Source organism: Pristiophorus japonicus, chromosome 7 (genome assembly GCF_044704955.1).
Source record: "Pristiophorus japonicus isolate sPriJap1 chromosome 7, sPriJap1.hap1, whole genome shotgun sequence".
In the NCBI taxonomy this organism is placed as follows: Eukaryota; Metazoa; Chordata; class Chondrichthyes; family Pristiophoridae; genus Pristiophorus; species Pristiophorus japonicus.
Window position 1 is genome coordinate 57,150,026 of NC_091983.1, and position 21,165 is coordinate 57,171,190.

Consider the following 21,165-nt stretch of genomic DNA (forward strand, 5'->3'; position numbering starts at 1 on the left):
GAATGTACAGATGGTGTGCGACCACAAACACCGAATCCTCACCATCAATGCCCGCTATCCTGGCAGCAGCCACGTTGCCTTCATCCTGTGCCAGATCGGTGTGCCAGCTCTCTTCCAGCCACCACATCAAGCTGGCTGGCTGGTCAGAGACAAGGGTTATCCACTCTCCACCTGGCTCATGATTCCCTTCCGCAACCCCAACACTCCTGCCCAGCACTCGTACAATGAGAGCCATGCCGCCACATCATTGAGCAGACCATCGGAGTGCTCAAGCAACGGTTCCGCTGCCTTGACCACTTGGGAGGAGGCCTCCAGTACTCGCCTGAGCGGGTGTCCCTATTCGTCATCATCGTCTGCCTCATGCTGCACAACTTGGCCATCATGAGGGTGCAGCCATTGCCACAAGGAGGAGGAGGATGAGGAGGAACAGGAGGAGGAGCAGCAACACCAGCAATGGAGGAGGCAGCCACTCGATCACCATTCTGCAAGGGCGGCCCGTCTCATTAGACTTCGGTTCCAGTGAATTCCAGCACACTTCCTAGTTACTCTGCACATCAATTTCCTCTTCCATACCACGGCCCCAAAACTGAATTGAGAGACACCACCATATATGCAAAATTCCAATAAAAATTTATCTCATAACTTTTAATACTATCGTAAACAACAATTATAATCAAGAATCACCCTTGTGCAATACATTATATCCCCAGCAAGCTCATGGTCTACAGGGCTGGAGTAATACCCGCCCTCCTGTATGGATCAGAAGCATGGACGATGCACAGAAGACACATTAAGTCGCTGGAGATATAGAAACATAGAAACATAGAAAATAGGTGCAGGGGTGGGCCATTCGGCCCTTCGAGCCTGCACCACCATTCAGTAAGATCATGGCTGATCATTGCCTCAGTACCCCTTTCCTGCTTTCTCTCCATACCCCTCGATCCCTTTAGCCGTAAGGGCCATGTCTAACACCCTCTTGAATATATCCAATGACCTAGCATCAACAACTCTCTGTGGTAGGGAATTCCACAGGTTAACAACTCTCTGAGTGAAGAAGTTTCTCCTCATCTCAGTCCTAAATGGCCTACCCCTTATCCTAAGACTGTGTCCCCTGGTTCTGGACTTCCCTAGCATTGGGAACATTCTTCCCGCATCTAACTTGTCCAATCCTGTCAGAATCTTACATGTTTCTATGAGATCCCCTCTCATTCTTCTAAACTCCAGTGTCTAAAGGCCCAGTTGATCCAGTCTCTCCTCATATGTCAGTCCAGCCATCCCGGGAATCATCCTGGTGAACCTTCGCTGCAGTCTCTCAATAGCAAGAACGTCCTTCCTCAGATTAGGAGACCAAAACTGAACACAATATTCCAGGTGAGGCCTCTCCAAGGCCCTGTACAACTGCAGTAAGACCTCCCTGCTCCTGTACTCAAATCCCCTAGCTATGAAGGCCAACATACCACTTGCCTTCTTCACTGCCTGCTCTACCTGCATGCCAACTTTCAATGACTGATGAACCATGACACCCAGGTCTCGTTGCACCTCCCCTTTTCCTAATCTGCCGCCATCAGATAATATTCTGCCTTCGTGTTTTTGCCCCCAAAGTGAATAACCTCACATTTATCCACATTATACTGCATCTGCCATGCATTTGCCCACTCACCTAACCTGTCCAAGTCACCCTGCAGCCTCTTAGCGTCCTCCTTACAGCACACACCGCCACCCAGTTTAGTGTCATCTGCAAACTTGGATATATTACACTCAATTCCTTCATCTAAATCATTGATGTATATTGTAAAGAGCTGGGGTCCCAGCACTGAGCCCTGCAGCAGTCCACTAGTCACTGCCTGCCATTCTGAAAAGGACCTGTTTTTCCGACTCTCTTCTTCCTGTCTGCCAACCACGTCAGTATATTACCCCCAATATCATGTACTTTGATTTTGCACACAAATCTCTTGGGTGGGACCTTGTCAAAAGCCTTTTGAAAGTCCAAATACACCACATCCACTGGTTCTCTCTTGTCCATTCTACTAGTTACATCCTCAAAAAATTCCAGAAGATTTGTCAAGCATGATTTCCCTTTCATAAATCCATGCTGATTTGGACCGATCCTGTCACTGCTTTCCAAATGCGCTGCTACTTCATCTTTAATAATTGATTCCAACATTTTCCCCGCTACTGATGTCAGGCTAACCGGTCTATAATTACCCGTTTTCTCTCTTCCCTCCCTTTTTAAAAAGTGGGGTTACATTAGCTACCCTCCAGTCCAAAGGAACTGATCCAGAGTCGATAGACTGTTGGAAAATGATCACCAATGCATCCACTATTTCAATGGCCACTTCCTTAAGTACTCTGGGATGCAGACTATCAGGCCCCGGGGATTTATCAACCTTCAATCCCATCAATTTCCCTAACACAATTTTCCACCTAATAAGTATTTCCTTCAGTTCCTTCTTCTCATTAGACCCTTGGTCCCCTAGTATTTCCAGAAGGTTATTTGTGTCTTCCTTCCTGAAAACAGAACCAAAGTATTTGTTTAATTGGTCCGCCATTTCTTTGTTCCCCATTATAAATTCACCTGAATCTGACTGCAAGGGACCTACATTTGTTTTCACTAATCTTTTTTCTCTTCACATATCTACAGAAGCTTTTGCAGTCAGTTTTTATGTTCCCAGCAAGCTTCCTCTCATACTCTATTTCCCCCCTCCTAATTAAACCCTTTGTCCTCCTCTGCTGTATTACAAAATTCTACCAGTCCTCAGGTTTGCTGCATTTTCTGGCCAATTTATATGCCTTTTCCTTGGATTTAACACTATCCTTAATTTTCCTTGTTAGCCACGGTTGAGCCACCTTCTCCGTTTTATTTTTACTCCAGACAGGGATGTACAATTGTTGAAGTTCATCTATGTGACCTTGAGTGCTTGCCATTGCCTATCCACTATCAACACTTTAAGTATCATACGCCAGTCTATAGTAGCCAATTGACGTCTCATACCATTGAAGTTACCTTACCTTAAGTTCAGGACCCGAGTCTCTGAATGAACTGTGTTATTCTCCATCTTAATAAAGAATTCTACCATATTATGGTCACTCTTCCCCAAGGGGCCTCGTAAAACAAGATTATTAATTAGTCCTTTGTCATTACACATCACCCAGTCTAGCATGGCCAGCCATCTATTTGGTTCCTCGACATATTGGTTTCGAAAACCATCCCTAATACACTCCAGGAAATCCTCCACCACCGCATTGCTGGCAGTTTGATTAGCCCAGTCAATATGTAGATTAAAGTCGCCCATGATAATTGCTATACCTTTATTGCACGCATCCCTAATTTCTTGTTTGATGCTGTCCCCATCCTCACTACTACTGTTTGGTGGTCTGTACACAACTCCCACTTGCATTTTCTGCCCTTTGGTATTCCAGAGCTCCACCCATACAGATGCCACATCATCCAAGCTAATGTCCTTCCTTACTACTGCATTAATTTCCTCTTTAACCAGCAACGCCACCCCACCTCCTTTTAGTTTCTGTCTATCCTTCCTAAATGTTGAATACACCTGGATGTTGAGTTCCCAGCCTTGGTCACCTTGGAGCCATGTCTCCGTGATGCCAATTACATCATATCCATTAACTGCTATCTGCGCAGTTAATTGTCCACCTTATTCTGAATACTCCTCGCATTGAGGCACAGAGCCTTCAGACTTGTCTTTCTAACACACTTTACCCCTTTAGAATTTACTGTAATGTGGTCCTTTTTGCTTTTTGCCTAGGGTTTCTCTGCCCTCCACTTTTACTTTTCTTCTTTCTATCTTTTGCTTCTGCCGCCATTCTACTTCCCTCTGTCTCCCTGCATAGGTTCCCATCCCCCTGCCATATTAGTTTAATCCCTCCCCAACAGCACGAGCAAACACTCCCCCTAGGACATTGGTTCAGGTTCTGCCCAGGTGCAGACTGTCCGGTTTGTACTGGTCCCACCTGCCCCAGAACGGGTTCCAATGTCCCAGGAATTTGAATCCCTCCCTTCTGCACCACTCCTCAAGCCATGTATTCATCGGAGCTATCCTGCGATTCCTACTCTGACTAGGACGTGGCACTGGTAGCAATCATGAGATTACTACTTTTGAGGTCCTACTTTTTAATTTAGCTCCTAGCTCCCTGAATTCGTCTTGTAGGACCTCATCCCGTTTTTTTACCAATATCGTTGGTACCTATATGCACCACGACAACTGACTGTTCATCCTCCCTCTTCAAAATATCCTGCACCCGCTCTGAGACATCCTTGACCCTTGCACCAGGGAGGCAGCATACCATCCTGGAGTCTCAATTGCGGCCGCAGAAATGCCTATCTATTCCCCTTACAATAGAATCCCCTATCACGATAGCTCTCCCACTCTTTTTTTTGCCCTCCTATGCAGCAGAACCACCAACGGTGCCACGGACTTGGCTGCTGCTGCCCTCCCCTGATGAATCATCCCCCTCAACAGTACCCAAAGCAGTGTATCTGTTTTGCAGGGGGATGACCGCAGGGGACCCCTGCACTACCTTCCTTCCACTGCTCTTCCTGTTGGTCACCCATTCCCTATCTGGCTGTGTACCCCACCTGCGGTAAGACCAACTCATATATCATCAACAATGTCTCTGCAAAATCCTGCAAATCCCCTGGGAGGGCAGGCGCACCAACATCAGTGTCCTCGTCCACGCTAGCATACCCAGAATTGAAGCACTGGCCACACTCGATCAGCTTCACTGAGCAGGCTACATGCCAGACACGAGACTCCCTAAGCAAATGCTCTATGCGGAACTCCTTCATGGCAAACGAGGCAAAGATGGGCAGCGGAGACATTACAAGGACATCCTCAAAGCCTCCCTGATAAAGTGCGACATCACCACTGACACTTGGGAGTCCTTGGCCGAAGATCGCCCTAGGTGGAGAAAGTGCATCCAGGAGGGCGTTGAGCTCTTCGAATCTCAACGCTGAGAGCATGAAGAGGTCAAGCACAGGCAGCGGAAGGAACGTGTGGCAAACCAGTCCCACCCACCCCTTCCCCTGGCGAATAACTGTCCCACCTGTGACAGAGTCTGTGGCTCTCATATTGGATTGTTCAGCCACCAAAGAACTCACTTCAGGAGTGGAAGCAAGTCTTCCTCGATTCTGAGGGACTGCCTATGATGATGATATCCCGCTTAACACTCACTTTACCTATTCTAGATCTCCTTCGCAGTGTGGCTGCAGCAAGGCTGGTGGGAAGCTGCTGTGTGTCAGGGCCTGTGACTACAGATGGCCTGACAGGACGCTCTCGACCAGCTCTGGGCCTGGAAGGCTCGGCTGTAGGCTACACCAACTCAGTCTGGGCGGCGGCAGTCTGGATGACAGGCAGCGACAAGTGCAATGCCGGAGTGGCAATGGCACGATCAGGGATGCTGTCATCCTGCTGCTCCACTGACCCAGTGCCACTCCCCTGGAGCAGCACCTCAGCATCTCCACCAATCTGCTGGAGCAGAGATTGGTGGCCTGCTGCGACACGGTGAGATATCTGGTCGACTGTGGTTGACCCAGCATCAATGGAAGCAGTTAGAGCTCACGTGGCATCCAGCTGAGACCGCATGAGAGCAGTCTGAGACTCGATGCCATCAGCCATTGACTCCCTGACAACACTAAGACATTGCGTGGCATCCAGCTGAGGCTGCATGAGCGTCTAAGCTTCCATGCCACCAGACATTGTCTGCATTAGAGCACTATAATGTTTTTTTGCTTCCGCCTGTGCTGCAATGGAAGCTGCTACATCGCCCATGACACACGTCATGAGGCTGCATCTGCACCATCTCTCTGGGAGTCGACCATCATCTGCAGACTGGAAATGGTGTGTTCAGAGCTCTGTGCAATGCTGTATGCGGACTGCTGCACATTCCTTGCAATTGCCGAGAGGCTCTCGGGCATCCTTGCCATTGCACCTATCATGTCGGAGTGCGTGGCCATCACCCTTGTTGTAACCACCTCCCCATCGAGGTCCTTATCTGAGTCCTGTGCAGCAGAACTCATGCGCGAACTCTCCCTCTGGGGAGCTGGCCCCCGAGCTACCCTTTCCTCTTGACCTTGCTGCAGCCTGCTCGTCCCCAGTGCATTACCCAGTGCAGACCCCTCTACGTCGAAGGACCACATAGTGCCAGTCTCTGAACTGGTGAGAGATGCAATAATGCAGTGTATTGTGTTCCTAACACAGATGAGGCTGCACACAGGGAGGTTAAAGTAACAGTGACCTCAGTCTTTAATAAGACACTCCAGAGTGAAGAACAGGCCTTAGGGGCCAGCTTATATACAGTGCTCCCAAGGGATGCTGGGATCCCTTGGGACTTCAGGGGATGAGCTCCCTGGTGGCGGAACATGGGAGTCCATGCTTTACAGATACACAACATCACTACCCCCACAAAGTCAAAGTGAAAACTATTTACAAGGTGAGGCGATTGGAAGCCTTTCATTCCCTGGTGGACCGCCTCGGTACAAATGTCTGTTCTGGTGTGTTGGCTGTGCCCTTGCTGGGCTGGCGTGTTGTTGGCCCTGCAGGGCTGCTGGGTGAGCCTGGCCTTGCTGGGCTGTTGGGCATGATGGGTTCGATTTCCCGGTCCGGCGTGGTGTCGTTGAACTTTTGGGTGTGTGTTGTGGACTCGGGAAAGGTGGTGTCTACTGTGGGTTGTTCAGGGCAGTCTGTGAACCGCAGCCTCGTTTGGTCCAGGTGCTTTCTGCAAATTTGTCCATTGTCTAGTTTGACTACAAACATCCGATTCCCTTCTTAAGCTATCACCATGCCCGCGATCCATTTGGGACCATGTCCATAGTTTAGCACATATACAGGGTCATTCAGATCAATTTCCTGTGACACAGTGGCGCAACCATCGTTTACATTTTGTTACTGCCACCTGCTCTCCACCTGATCATGCAGGTTGGGGTGAACCTGCGAGAGTCTGGTTTTAAGTGTCCTTTTCATGAGTAACTCAGCCGAGGGCACCCCTGTGAGCAAGTGGGGTCTCATGTTGTAGCTGAGCAGTACTCGGGACAGGCGGGTTTGGATTGAGCCTTCTGTGACTCGTTTAAGGCCCTGTTTGATGGTTTGTACTGCCCGCTCTGCCTGCCCATTGGAGGCTGGTTTAAACGGGGCCGAGGTGACATGTTTGATCCCATTGCGGGTCATGAATTCTTTAAATTCGGCACTGGTAAAACATGGCCCGTTGTCACTGACCAGTTTGTCAGGCAGGCCGTGGATGGCAAACATGGCCCTCAGGCTTTCAATGGTGGCAGTGGCGGTGCTTCCCGACATTATTTCACATTCAATCCAGTTTGAAAAAGCATCCACCACCACCTGGAACATTTTACCGAGAAATGGGCCCGCATAGTCAACATAGATCCTCGACCATGGTCTGGAGGGCCAGGACCACAAACTTAGTGGTGCCTCTCTGGGTGCGTTGCTCAACTGAGCACATGCGCTGCATTGCCATATACAGGACTCTAAGTCAGATTCGATACCAGGCCAGCAGACGTGGGATCTGGCTATCGCTTTCATCATTACTATACACGGGTGTGTGCTGTGGAGATCCGAGATGAACGTCTCCCTGCCCTTTTTTGGTAGCACTACGCGGTTACCCCACAACAGGCAGTCTGCCTGAATGGACAGCTCATCCTTTCGCCGCTGGAACGGCTTGATTGGCTCTTGCATTTCAACGGGGATGCTGGCCCAGCTCCCATGCAGTGCACAGTTTTTTACTAGAGATAGCAGAGGATCTTGGCTGGTCCAAGTCCTAATCTGGCAGGCTGTGACAATGATTTATCATTTTCAAACGCTTCCATGACCATCAACAAGTCTGTGGGCTGCGCCACCATCAACAAGTTTGCAGGCTGCACCATTCCCACCACCCCCGTGGTGGGCAATGGTAGCCGACTGAGAGCATCTGCACAGTTCTCGGTGCCTGGCCTGTGGCGGATGGTATAGTTATACGCCGATAGCGTGAGTGCCCACCTTTGTATACGGGCTGAGGCATGAGTAATTATCCCCTTGTTTTCAGCGAACAGGGGTGTGAGGTGCTTGCGATCGGTTTCCAGCTTAAATGTGAGGCCAAACAGGTACTGATGTATTTTCTTTACCCCGAACACACACGCTAATGCCTCTTTCTCAATCATGCTGTAGGCCCTCTCGGCCTTAGATAAGCTCCTGGAAGCATAGGCGACAGGTTGCAACTTCCCTGCAGCGTTAGCTTGTTGTAATACACACCCGACTCCATACGACGACGCATCACCAGCTAGCACAAGCCTTTTACACAGGTTATACAATACAAGCAGCTTGTTGGAGCATAAAATGTTTCTGGCTTTCTCAAAAGCAATTACTTGTTTTTTTCCCCATATCCAGTTCTCACCTTTGCGCAACAACACATGTAGGGGCTCTAAAAGGGTGCTTTACCCCGGTAGGAAGTTACCAAAATAGTTGAGGAATCCCAGGAACGACCGCAGCTCCATGACGTTCTGTGGCCTGGGCACGTTCTTGATAACCTCTGCCTTGGCGTCTGTGGGCCGAATGCCGTCCGCTGCGATCTTTCTCCCCAAAAACTGCACTTCTGTTGCCATGGAGATGCATTTTGAGCTCTTCAGCTGCAGCCCTACACGATCCAGTCGCTGGAGGACCTCTTCCTGGTTTTGTAGGTGCTCGGCGGTGTCCTGACCCGTGACCAATATGTCGTCCTGAAAGACCACCATTTGTGGTACCGACTTGAGTAGGCCCTCCATGTTTCTCTGGAAGATCGCTGCAGCCGACTGAATCCCAAACGGCAATCTGTTGTAGATCAACAGTCCCTTGTGCGTGTTGATGCAGGTGAGGCCCTTCGAAGACTCCTCCAGCTCCTGCGTCATGTAGGCCGAAGTCAGGTCGAGCTTGGTGAACGTCTTGCCTCCTGCCAGCGTCGCAAACAGGTCGTCTGCCTTAGGTAGCGGGTATTGGTTCTGTAGCGAGAAACAATTAATACTTACTGTATAATCGCTGCAAATCCTGACCGTGCCATCACTTTTGAGTACTGGAACAATCGGGCTGGCCCACTCGCTGAATTCTACTGGGGAGATGATGCCCTCGCGTTGCAGTCTGACAAGCTCGATTTCCACCCTCTCCCTCATCATGTGAGGTACCGGTCACGCCTTGTGGTGACTGGGTCGTGCCTCTGGGACCAAGTGGATCTGCACCTTCGCCGCGGAAAAGTTTCCAATGCCTGGCTCAAAAAGGGAAGGAAATTTGTTAAGAACCTGGGTACATGAGACCTCATTGACATGTGATAGCGCTCGGATGTCATCCCAGTTCCAGCGGATTTTGCCCAGCCAGCTCCTTCCAAGCAGTGTGGGGCCATCGCCCGGGACAATCCAGAGTGGCAGTTCGTACACCGTGCCCTCGTTGGTGACCTTGACCATGGCACTGCCCAGGACAGTGATAAGCTCTTTGGTGTATGTTCTCAGTTTCGTGTGGAAGGGGCTCAGGGCTGGGCTGAATGCCTTGTTGCACCACAGTCTCTCAAACATCTTTTTACTCATTATGGATTGGCTAGCGCCAGTGTCCAGTTCCATGGCTACGGGTAAGCCATTCAATTTTACGTTTAGCATTATAGGTGGACATTTCGTCGAAAATGTGTGCACCCCGTGTACTTCAGCATCTGCCTCCTCTCTCTGAGGCTTGAAATTGCTTTGTTCCACCATGGACCGATCTTCCTCTGCCACATGGTGGTTAGCAGGTTTTGCAGAGCTTGCAGCTCGTTTGCAAGCTCGTTGGAGGTGTCCCATTGTTCCACAGCTCTTGCAAACATACCCTTTGAAACGGCAAGAATAGGCTGACTGGAAGCCTCCACAATGCCAACATGGTGTGAATTGCCTTGCATTCATCCTTTGTTGCGGACTCTGAGTCATCTGGGTCACCTGAGGCCTGCTGGCAGTTGCAGACTCGTGGGTTCTGCCCTCTACATTTCTGCTCGCAAACACAGTTAATTTATGAACATTGCTAGCACTTGTGTGCTGAGAGATTTGTTTGGTGTTATCACTGGTGGACATAAACACCTGTGCTATCGCAATGGCCTTACAGAGGGTCGGTGTCTCTACAGTCAAAAGAGGGGACCCTCAGCGGGGTCGATGTCTCCGCCGGCCACGGCGCCCACCACCTGCGGCCCAATGAGCCGCAACACTCGCTCCTCAATATCTGACAGCAGCTGGAGCTGAGGTTCACCCCCGTCTGTCCTCTGCTGTTCCCTCCTATTGTGGGCTTTCTTTGGCCTGCAAAAGAAAGGAATTTGAGTGAGTAAGAGTCTAGCTATGTGTATGGAAGATATGCCTGCCGTTGTTGAATAGCTATGAATGTAGGCAAGGCATGAGATGAGGATGTGAGTTTGAGTAGCTGCTTATGTTTGTTGGGTGAGTGGTGATTTGCTCAGTGTATACAGACAGAGGTTCAGAGGCTGGTATGTCGGAGGTATGGAAATGACTCACCTTCACCATCTGACTGAGGTCGTTGAACTTCTTCCTGAACTGTGTGAGTGTTGAATCCACTATAGTGCTGACCGATATGTCTTCTGCCACTTTCTTCCACATGGCCCTGAAGACCTGTAACAACGGTGGAGGAGGATTTCCTGGAGTGTATTAGGGATGGTTTTCTAGACCAATATGTCGAGGAACCAACTAGAGGGCTGGCCATCCAAGACTGGATGACGTATAGTGAACAGGACTAATTAGCAATCTTGTTGTGCGAGGCCTCTTGGGGAAGAGTGACCATAATATGGTAGAATTCTTTATTAAGATGGAGAGTGACACAGTTAATTCAGAGACAAGGGTCCTGAACTTAAAGAAAGGTAACTTCGATGGTATGTGACGTGAATTGGCTACTATAGACTGGCGAATGATACTTAAAGGGTTGATGGTGGATAGGCAATGGCAAACATTTATAGATCACATGGATGAACTTCAACAATTGTACATCCCTGTCTGGAGTAAAAATAAAACAGGGAAGGTGGCTCAACTGTGGCTAACAAGGGAAATTAAGGATAGTGTTAAATCCAAGGAAGAGGCATATAAATTGGCCAGAAAAAGCAGCAAACCTGTGGACTGGGAGAAATTTAGAATTCAGCAGAGGAGGACAAAGGGTTTAATTAGGAGGGGGGAAATAGAGTATGAGAGGAAGCTTGCCGGGAACATAAAAACTGACTGCAAAAGCTTCTATAGATATGTGAAGAGAAAAAAGATTAGTGGAGACAAACGTAGGTCCCTTGCAGTCAGATTCAGATGAATTTATAATGGGGAACAAAGAAATGGCAGACTAATTGAACAAATACTTTGGTTCTGTCTTCATGAAGGAAGACACAAATAACCTTCCGGGAATACTAGGAGACCGAGGGTCTAGTGAGAAGGAGGAACTGAAGGAAATCCTTATTAGATGGAAAATTGTGTTGGGAAATTGATGGGATTGAAGGCCAATAAATCCCCGGGTCCTGATAGTCTGCATCCCAGAGTATTTAAGAAAGTGGCCCTAGAAATAGTGGATGCATTGGTGATCATTTTCCAACAGTCTATCGACTATGGATCAGTTCCTTTGGACTGGAAGGTAGTTAATGTAACACCACTTTTTAAAAAAGGAGAGAGAGCGAAAACGGGTAATTATAGACCGGTTAGCCTGACATCAGTCGTGGGGAAAATGTTGGAATCAATTATTAAAGATGAAAGCAATGACAGGATCGGTCCAAGTCAGCATGGATTTATGAAAGGGAAATCATGCTTGACATATCTTCTAGAATTTTTTGAGGATGTAACTGGTAGAGTGGACAAGGGAGAACCAGTGGATGTGGTGTATTTGAACTTTCAAAAGGCTTTTGACAAGGTCCTACACAAGTGATTCGTGTGCAAAATTAAAGCACATGGTATTGGGGGTAATGTGCTGACGTGGATAGAGAACTGGTTGGCAGACAGGAAGTAGAGAGTCGGGATAAACGAGTCCTTTTCAGAATGGCAGGCAGTGATTAGTGGAGTGCCGCAGGGCTTAGTGCTGGGACCCCAGCTATTTACAATATACATTAATGATTTAGATGAAGGAATTGAGTGTAATATCTCCAAGTTTGCAGATGACACTAAGCTGGGTGGCGGTGTGAGCTGTGAGGAGGACGCTAAGAGGCTGCAGTGTGACTTGGACAGGTTAGGTGAGTGGGCAAATGCCTGACAGATGCAGTATAATGTGGATAAATGTGAGGTTATCCACTTTGGGGGAAAAAACACGAAGGCAGAATATTATCTGAATGGCGGCAGATTAGGAAATGGGGAGGTGCAACGAGACCTGGGTGTCATGGTACATCAGTCTTTGAAAGTTGACATGCAAGTACAGCAGGCAGTGAAGAAGACAAATGGTATGTTGACCTTCATAGCTAGGTGATTTGAGTATAGGAGCAGGGAGGTCTTACTGCAGTTGTACAGGGCCTTGGTGAGGCCTCACCTAGAATATTGTGTTCAGTTTTTGTCTCCTACTCTGAGGAAGGACGTTCTTGCTATTGAGGGAGTGCAGCGAAGGTTCACCAGATTGATTCCCGGGATGGCAGGACTGACATATGAGGGGAGACTGAATCGACTGGGTCTGTATTCACTGGAGTTTAGAAGGATGAGAACAAATCTCATAGAAACATATAAAATTCTGACGGGACTTGACAGGTTAGATGCAGTATGAATGTTCCCGATGTTGGGAAAGTCCAGAACCAGAGGACACAGTCTATGGATAAGGGGTAAGCCATTTAGGACAGAGATGAGGACAAACATCTTCACTCAGAGAGTTGTTAACCTGCGGAATTCTCTACTGCAGAGAGTTGTTGATGCCAGTTCATTGGACATATTCAAGAGGGTGTTAGATATGGCCCTTACGGCCAAAGGGATCAAGGGGTATGGAGAGAAAGCAGGAAAGGGGTACTGAGGTGAATGATCAGCCATGACCTTATTGAATGGTGGTGCAGGCTCGAAGGGCCGAATGTCCTACTCCTGCACCTATTTTCTATGTTTCTATGTTTCTATGGCTTCCTTCCAGTTGTGGGGAAGAGCGCATTGCTCCTTTTCTCGACTGCCCCCACCAATGCCTCCAGTGTCATGCCCTCTCTCTTCCAACTGGATTTGCAGCAGCCATCCTGAAACTTCTTCCACTTTCGCTCAGCTCTCCCTCAAATGCAGCACTGGTGAAGAAGAGCAGGTGCAGCTTGAAATAACCTCCCCTTTAAGATATGGAATGAGCCAATGTGGAGGATTGAAGGATAATTGCTGAATGCAAGTCTTCTGAAATTGGGTAGTGCTCTGCTGTTAGCACCAACGCAGCGCCCCACAGGTGTCATTAGCGCCTCATTTACTGCCCCCTTCCTTCCTGGGGTGCTAATGCCCAATTTAAAAGAAGTTAGGATTCGTTTGCACCTGGCGTTAATTTTCAAAATTTAAAAGTTAGCACCCAACCGAACTTCTCCCCCATAAGTTTTTTAACATATTACATAGGCGTCCCTTCAGCTCCTCTTGTTAACAGGTCCTGAGTGACTGCAGCATTGCTCAGGCCCTCCAGGCACATTATTAGAGAGTGGCAACCCGCTGCATTGAAATATTTTCTGATGCTTTAGAAGGAAAACGAAGAGAGGGTTTGATACTGTTCTCATCTGATGTCCACACACACACAGTTTTTCAAAAGGGAATCACTGGATAACGATTAGAAACAGGGACTCTGTTTAACTTTTTCCTCCCTAATCTAGCAACAGTGAGGCCAATTATCGGACTCCAACTGATATCAGCTCACTCCTCTTAGACCAAGCCTTGAACCTGAGACCTGCCCAGCCTGTGGAGCTCAGCTACTCACCAGATAAACTTGCTGACCTTTTGGGAAGCCATGCAAGTGCTAATAAAGGATTGTCTGATGTCTTAGGATGTGTGCGTGGTGCTGATTTACCAAGTAATTAATAGATTTCTTTGTGTTATTATATACGCTCACGCATAACTCAATAATACCCAGCGGTCAGACATCATAAGGAGATTGGTATTAGAAACCACAAGCTCTTACCATCGTGCTTTCTGTTCAAACAGCTCCTATAACTATATCTCGATAAAATGTGTGTACAGGTGGAAAGCACTGCTCTATAAGGCCAGTAAAGCGAATGAACTGGAAATCTTGGATGATATTGTGCAGTGCAGTATAATTATTGGATGGAAGATAATAGCCTGTGTACCCATGATTTTCCAATATATGTGGCTGGTGGGCAAGATTCACGCCAGCAGCGCACAGTTGTGAAATCAGCCTTTCTATATGTGCAAGGTAATGTTAATACTGCTGCTCTCCCTTCATATAATGCAAATGTTCACAGTGATATTTCAGTTGCAACACCACTTTTATTGCACTCTTAAAGTACAGCATATTTTCCACAGTTTTTCTGCTTTAAAATATCACCGATAGTTTATTTTTGCAGCTGAGCAGGTAAATGGATTAAATGAAGCATTTCATACTTCATTAAGTCTGCTTTTATGTGAAAGAATTTGCTATTCAGTTTGCTAATCATTAATTTTAATCAATTTCAATGAATGAACAAGTACTACAATTGATCACAAATTAGCCACATTAGATTAACTGGAGTATGCTGCATCCTGTTAAGACTATTGGACTCAATTTTCCCGGGTCATTTCCGCCGTTTTTTTGGCATGCGCCATTTTTTCTGGCATAATTATTTAATTCAAAGTTTCCCCCCGGAATTTGCGCCGGCGTAACTGCTTTAGTTACAATTTTTCTAGGTTAGGTTTTTTTGACGTCACAGAGGGCGTTTTCTCATTTCTGCACCAGTTTTCAGTATTTTTCGCAGTTTGCCCCCAAATCTTTTTCCTAGGTCAGTGTATCTGGCCGCTCCCGAAAAACCTTCTGGTGAGTTAACAGAAAGCAGCGCACATTGAGAAATCGGCGCTGAAAGACGCCATTGTTTATCATCGAAGTTTTTGGAGGGAGTCTCTAACACTTGAAATATCCATAACAAAGTTCAACTTTTTTTTACCTTTCAACGGAGTACATGGAAATTTCTTGGAGTTCTGAAGTTTTCATTTTTTTTTACTCACACGCCACCACCGAACGTCTACAAGCAGGGCTGGAGGGGAGTCGTAGCGTCAGCCGTCAGAATCGGCCCCGCGCCCGGACACTGGGGCTCGGGGCTCGGCTGGAAAACAAGCCTGGAGGGTAGGGGGAAGGAGACGATCGGAAGGCTTCTACACTGAGCCCGGGGAGGGAGGTGCCAATCGGAAGGTTTAACAAGAGCAGACATTGATGATGAGATTCAACACCGCCTCCAGTGCGCCAGTGCAGTCTTCGGCCGCCTGAGGTAAAGAATGTTCGAAGACTAGGCTCTCAAATATTCCACCAAGCTCATGGTCTACAGGGCTGTAGTAACACCCGCCCTCCTGTATGGCTCAGAGACGTGGACCATGTACAGTAGACACCTCAAGTTGCTGGAGAAATACCACCATTGATGTCTCTGCAAGATCCTACAAATCCCCTGGGAGGACAGACGCAGCAACATTAGCGTCCTCGACCAGGCCAACATCCCCAGCATTGAAGCACTGACCACACTTGATCAGCTCCGCTGGGCAGGCCACATTGTCCGCATGCCAGACAAGAGACTCTCAAAGCAAGCGTTCTACTCGGAACTCATTCATGGCAAACGAGCCAAAGGTGGGCAGAGGAAACATTACAAGGACACCCTCAAAGCCTCTCTGATGAAGTGCAACATCTCCACTGACACCTGGGAGTCCCTGGCCAAAGACCGCCCTAAGTGGAGGAAATGCATCCGGGAGGGCGCTGAGCACCTCGAGTCTCATCGCCGAGAGCATGCAGAAATCAAGCGCAGGCAGTGGAAAGAGCGTGCGGCAAACCTGTCCCACCCTCTCTTACCTGCAACGACTATTTGTCCCACCTGTGACAGGGACTATGGCTCTCATATTGGACTGGTCAGCCACCTCAGGACTCATTTTAAGAGTAGAAGCAAGTCTTCCTCGATTCTGAGGGACTGCCTATGAAGATGATCTGCACTGAGCCCGGTGAGGGAAGTGGGGATCGGAAGGCTGCTGCACTCGGCACAAGACTGCAATGAGTCTGAGGAGGGGTGCGGGGGGAACAAGGGGAGAAGTCACAATACTGCAATGCATTTGAGAGGTGGAGGGGGGGAATGGGAGGAGAAGTCACAAGGCCTGGGTGTGGTCCATCCATACAGACCTTGGGGAGAGAGAACAAAGAACCTGTACTGCCTGCTGTGTTAATAATGGAACAAATAATGAAAATGATTCAGATTTAATGTAAAATATATTTTATTCAAAAGTTTACAAACAGTTCTTTGTACTTAACTTAACTTCAATAAAATTATTCTTGTATCAAACTAAAGTTTTCAGTTACGATCACTTACAAACTCTAAGATCACTTAAAAAGTTTAAGATCACTTACTAACTTTTAAACTTGTAAATTTACATAACTTACAAAAATCTTTTAATTTGAGAACAGTTGCAACAGTAACAATAATAATAACAACAACAACAGCAGCAAAGAAAGGCTGCACCCATCTCTCCTCCACTTTATTCTAAGACCGCCCACCGCGCTTGTTCTTAGTGACGCCACCACCCCTGCCCGCAGGCGATGGCGCAGTGTTTCTGGGGTTGGTATCAAGTTTATTCTTTAAGATCTCGAATAGTACGCACCTGTTGAGGGGGGGGGGGCGGGCAGCAGGCGGCAATGTGGAGGGCCCGGCTTGGGGCTCTTCAGAGGCTGGTGTAGGGATTGGAGTGGGAGTGGCAGTTGATTCTGTCAATGGGCGCAGGATCTGGGCGTGTTCCCTTATTGCAGCAGTTAACTCCAACATGCCGGCCCTCATGCGCCCTGACAGTGTCTCAGCGGCCTGCAACATTCCCTCCCTCATGTTGAACAAAACTGTCTCAAATACCTGTGACATTCCCTCCCTGATGTTCACTGACAGCGCATCACCTACCTGTGACATTCCCTCCCTCATGGTCACTGACATTGTTCCCATTTCTCGTGAGATTGTTGTTACTTCTCCCGACAGTCCCACTACCTCATCACCCACCCCACTGATGGTGTCCAGGAGTGATCGCATAAGGTCAATGTTCCCCATCATTGCCATCATCTGAACCACATCTGTTAGATCCTGCACCTCAGGAGAGTGCTGTCGAGCTCTTCTTCCCCTCTTCCCTACGGGTGTGGCTCACACTCCACCTCTGGGACCCGCAGCCTTGGAAGGTGGGGCCCTGGGTGTGCCTCGCTGCACCACACCACTGGGACCCGCCGCCTCGGACATTAGGAAACCATGGAATGTCCCACCAACACTCAAACCACTCATCACAGAAGGGGCTGGCACCTCAATGGGCGGCACCTGCACTTCCACCAAAGTCAATAAAATGGTGGGGGCTTCATCCATCTCCACCCCTCCCCCTCACCCCCATGCTCTTGGTCTGGAGAGTGGGATTGGAAGATGTTCTCCTCTTCAGGCTCGTCCTCGTCTGAAGCATCTACTGCATCGTCAGGGTCGGCCTCAAGTTCTGCCAAATATAACAGAACACAGACAAATGGCTGGCAGCAGAGGAGGAGGCAGGGTGGGTGACATGAGTCGGCTCACACAGCGCAGGCCAGGCAACAGGCTGATTTGAAGGACCATAATGAATGATAGCACATTGCATCAACCGAAACGTAGCTGACGGAAATATCCCCATGAACCGAAGCACGGCTAGCCCGCGCAGTACTTAACATTTAGCAAAGCCAGACTGTGGAATTTGCAGGACTTACCCTTTCCCTCGAGTGTGGGCCCAGCTTGTGCAGTGGTGGTTGCTTTTTTCCAGGCAGGGACCTACTCTTCCAAGGGTGTCAGTGGGTGCAGATTTTCCAGGCCTCCTCCTGTTCGAGTTCTTTCCATTTTATTATGTGCAACCTTCCTCTGCAAATATGAAAATGCAACTTTTTAGAGAGGGTGTCTTTCTGCTGGGTGGGACATATACAGCTGGTCACACTTATAATTACAATTCCATTGAATAAATGAAAATATTACTTACACTAACGACTTGACCAGGGTCCTGCCGCTTCTTTTTACACTGGCCTCCAGATCTTGTGGTGGCCACCGTTGCACAGTAATCTTCTGCAACTTGGTTCCAGCGTTTCTTCATTTCTTTGAGTGGAACTTTTATGTGACCTCTGCTGGTGTCCAGCTCCTGCCATCTGGCCTCAATCACAGTAACTAGTGCCTCCACTTCATCCTGTAAGAATTTCTTAGTCCTTGCACTGCACTGCATCTTGTATTGTTGCAGATCCGATATTTCCAATGCTCTTTCACAGCACTTCTTCTCTCACAACTGGCTCTTTAAAAATGGCCGATTTACAACCTGGAGCTGTACTGCGCTTGCGCATCCATTGAAATAACGTCAAAACGGCACTTTTTTTGTCGCGTATGCGCAGAAGGTGCAGCATCCTTTTTTTCGGCACAGACAGCACGCTCCAACCCCCAAGGCAACTGGACACGCTGTGAGGCACCAAATTTGAATTATACATCGGGGAAACTTTGGCAAAATATTTCTGCCGCATTTCTGGCCTGGAAAAACGGGCGTAACTCTGGCAATACGCCAGAAAACGGGCTTGGGCAAAATTGAGCCCATTATTCTGTGGAAAGTCTGCTATTGATCAGGAGTATTAGATTCCAGCTAACCTTGATTCAGAGTAGTAGAACTGTGTAGCACTGAAGGAGGCCATTTACCCATTGTGCCAGTGCCAGCCCTCTGAAGGAGCTACCACTTCCTCTCATTCCTCTTCTCTTTTTCCATATCCTTTTACCTTTTTATTTTTCAAATATTTATAATGGCTATTATGGATGCTATTTCCAGCTATATTACAACCTATTTCTGGTAGGGCTTCCCATAACCTAACAATCCATTAAAAATGAATCCCAAATGCTCGCTTTATTCTTTTGGTCGAGATATTAAATTAATGCTCTTTAGCTACCGACTCGCTGACCAGTGAAAATAGTTTTTCTCCATTTACCTCATCAAAAGGCCTCATCATTTTGAACATCTCTCTCAGATCTCCTCTTAACCTTCTTAATTCTAATGAAAAGAGTCCCAGTTATTCTAGTCTTTCCCTGTAACTAAAGCCTCTCATCCTTAGTATAATCTTAGTGAGTTGCTTCTGCACCCTTTCCAATGGCTTTGACATCCTCCTTAATGTAGGGTGCCCAAACTGGACAACATAGTCTAACTGTGGTTCCCTAGAGATGGGGGGCCCTAAATTCACCGTCCCCGAAGGGATGGCTACCATGGAGTTTGGGCTGTCAATTGAAAAAAAATCGATTGGCCGCCGCGGTCGGGTACTTTTCCCTCTCCATATTCAGCTCGGGGAAGATTTCAGCCGTGTTCACTTCCGCTGGAAATGGTGCGGTGAAGCCGCTGTAAAGGATGGTTTCCAGCGATGAGCTCTGCAGCGTGCGGGCTGCTGGAAAGGGACTACCACAACGAAATTCAACGCGGAAAAGCTAGGACTTTTCCTGGCAGTGCCCCTGTGAGGTTTTTGATGTGATGCTCGAACGCACCACCGCTGGGGCCTTTTGGTATGTAAAAAGTTTTATTACTTATTAGTGTGTTTATTTCATTTTCCAGCATCTCCAGTGTTTATCTTTTGATATAATTTTATTAATTATTTTGGCTCCATTAAACCTGCTGAGTGCTGCTCAGAGGTTTGCACATACACCTGTACTTTTGTACAACTTTCAGGTCTGACTCTTTAGTGGAGTCCTGTTGGCTGCAGAGACCTGCTTGGCAGGGTTCACCCTGAGGATGGGAGGAGTGTTGGGAGGGCGACACCTGGTGCACATGGTCAGAAGCAGGGCGGCACACAGGAGATGGTGTCGCCATCAGCACCGCTCAGACAGGCAGCGGGCAAGGGAGGCAGCAGCCATGATTCGTTCATTCTGCACCAGACCAGTGTGCCCACCGTCTTCACCAGCCCGAATCAGGATTGCGGTTGGTTGCTTGAGAACAAGGGATATCCCCTGTCCACTTGGCTGCTCACTCTTCTGTGAAACCCCAGGACAGCTCAGAGCATGCATACAATGACGCTCATTGTGCCACCAGGTGCATCATCGAGCAGTGCATAGGCATCCTTAAGCAGAGGTTCCGATGCCTGGACCGCTCTGGTGGCACCTTGCAATATTCTGCTCAATGGGTCTCCATAATCGTCGTGGTCTGCTGCATGCTGCACAACCTGGCCATCATTAAAAAGGCCACAGAGCAGCTGGCTCATTAGAAACCCTTACCTGCATGCTGAATTTCTCAGTAGTGATAACGTTCAAATTAAGACAGCCAACCACTCAAAAATCCACTTTGGAAGGGTTCATTATCGCTGGAACCCATTTGTTCACTTTTGGAGTTGAATATGGGGTGGCCCAGCCACAAAAAAATGTTGGCGCTTATGGTCACAAAAAAGGTGAGGGGAGCACCAGCTTTCTAGCGGTACTGAATTTCGGGCCAGGATCTTTGTACCAGTTTTTAAATGAGCTTCACACTAAATACTTCAATAAGAACCTACATTTATATAGCCCTTTGCACATACATTAGTGCCACAGAGTGTTTTGCAAAGCAGGAAATGAAGGCTTTTGGGGTGTTGGCCCCGGGGTGTATAGTCGAAGAGACAGAGATAGGTTTTTAAGGAGATTTTTGAAGGCACAGAGAGAGGTAGGTGTGCGCAGTGACTTTGGAAGAGAATTGCACAGAATGGGTTACAATGTGTGGAAGATCAGCCTCCCACGATGGGGCAGCAGGTGCAGAGAACAGGCAGTGATCAATCAGATGAGCAGTGGATGCACATTAGGATGTATATTTGGAGAATATTTCCCAGATAGAGTTCAATAAGGATAGCGGAGGGATTTGAAGACAATGGTCTTGAAAATGACTTGGTGCACAGAGAGCTCGGTAGCTACCCTCTCAATAGAACACCATTTTCCCTTGGCTCCCAAGAATATTGAGAAAAAGCTGCTTATATAAAACAGTCCAATATTACTACAATACCTTATAGCTGAATTATTAGAATTATTTGAATTTATTTCCATATCTATACTAGTATGATAAGTATAGCCAGCTCA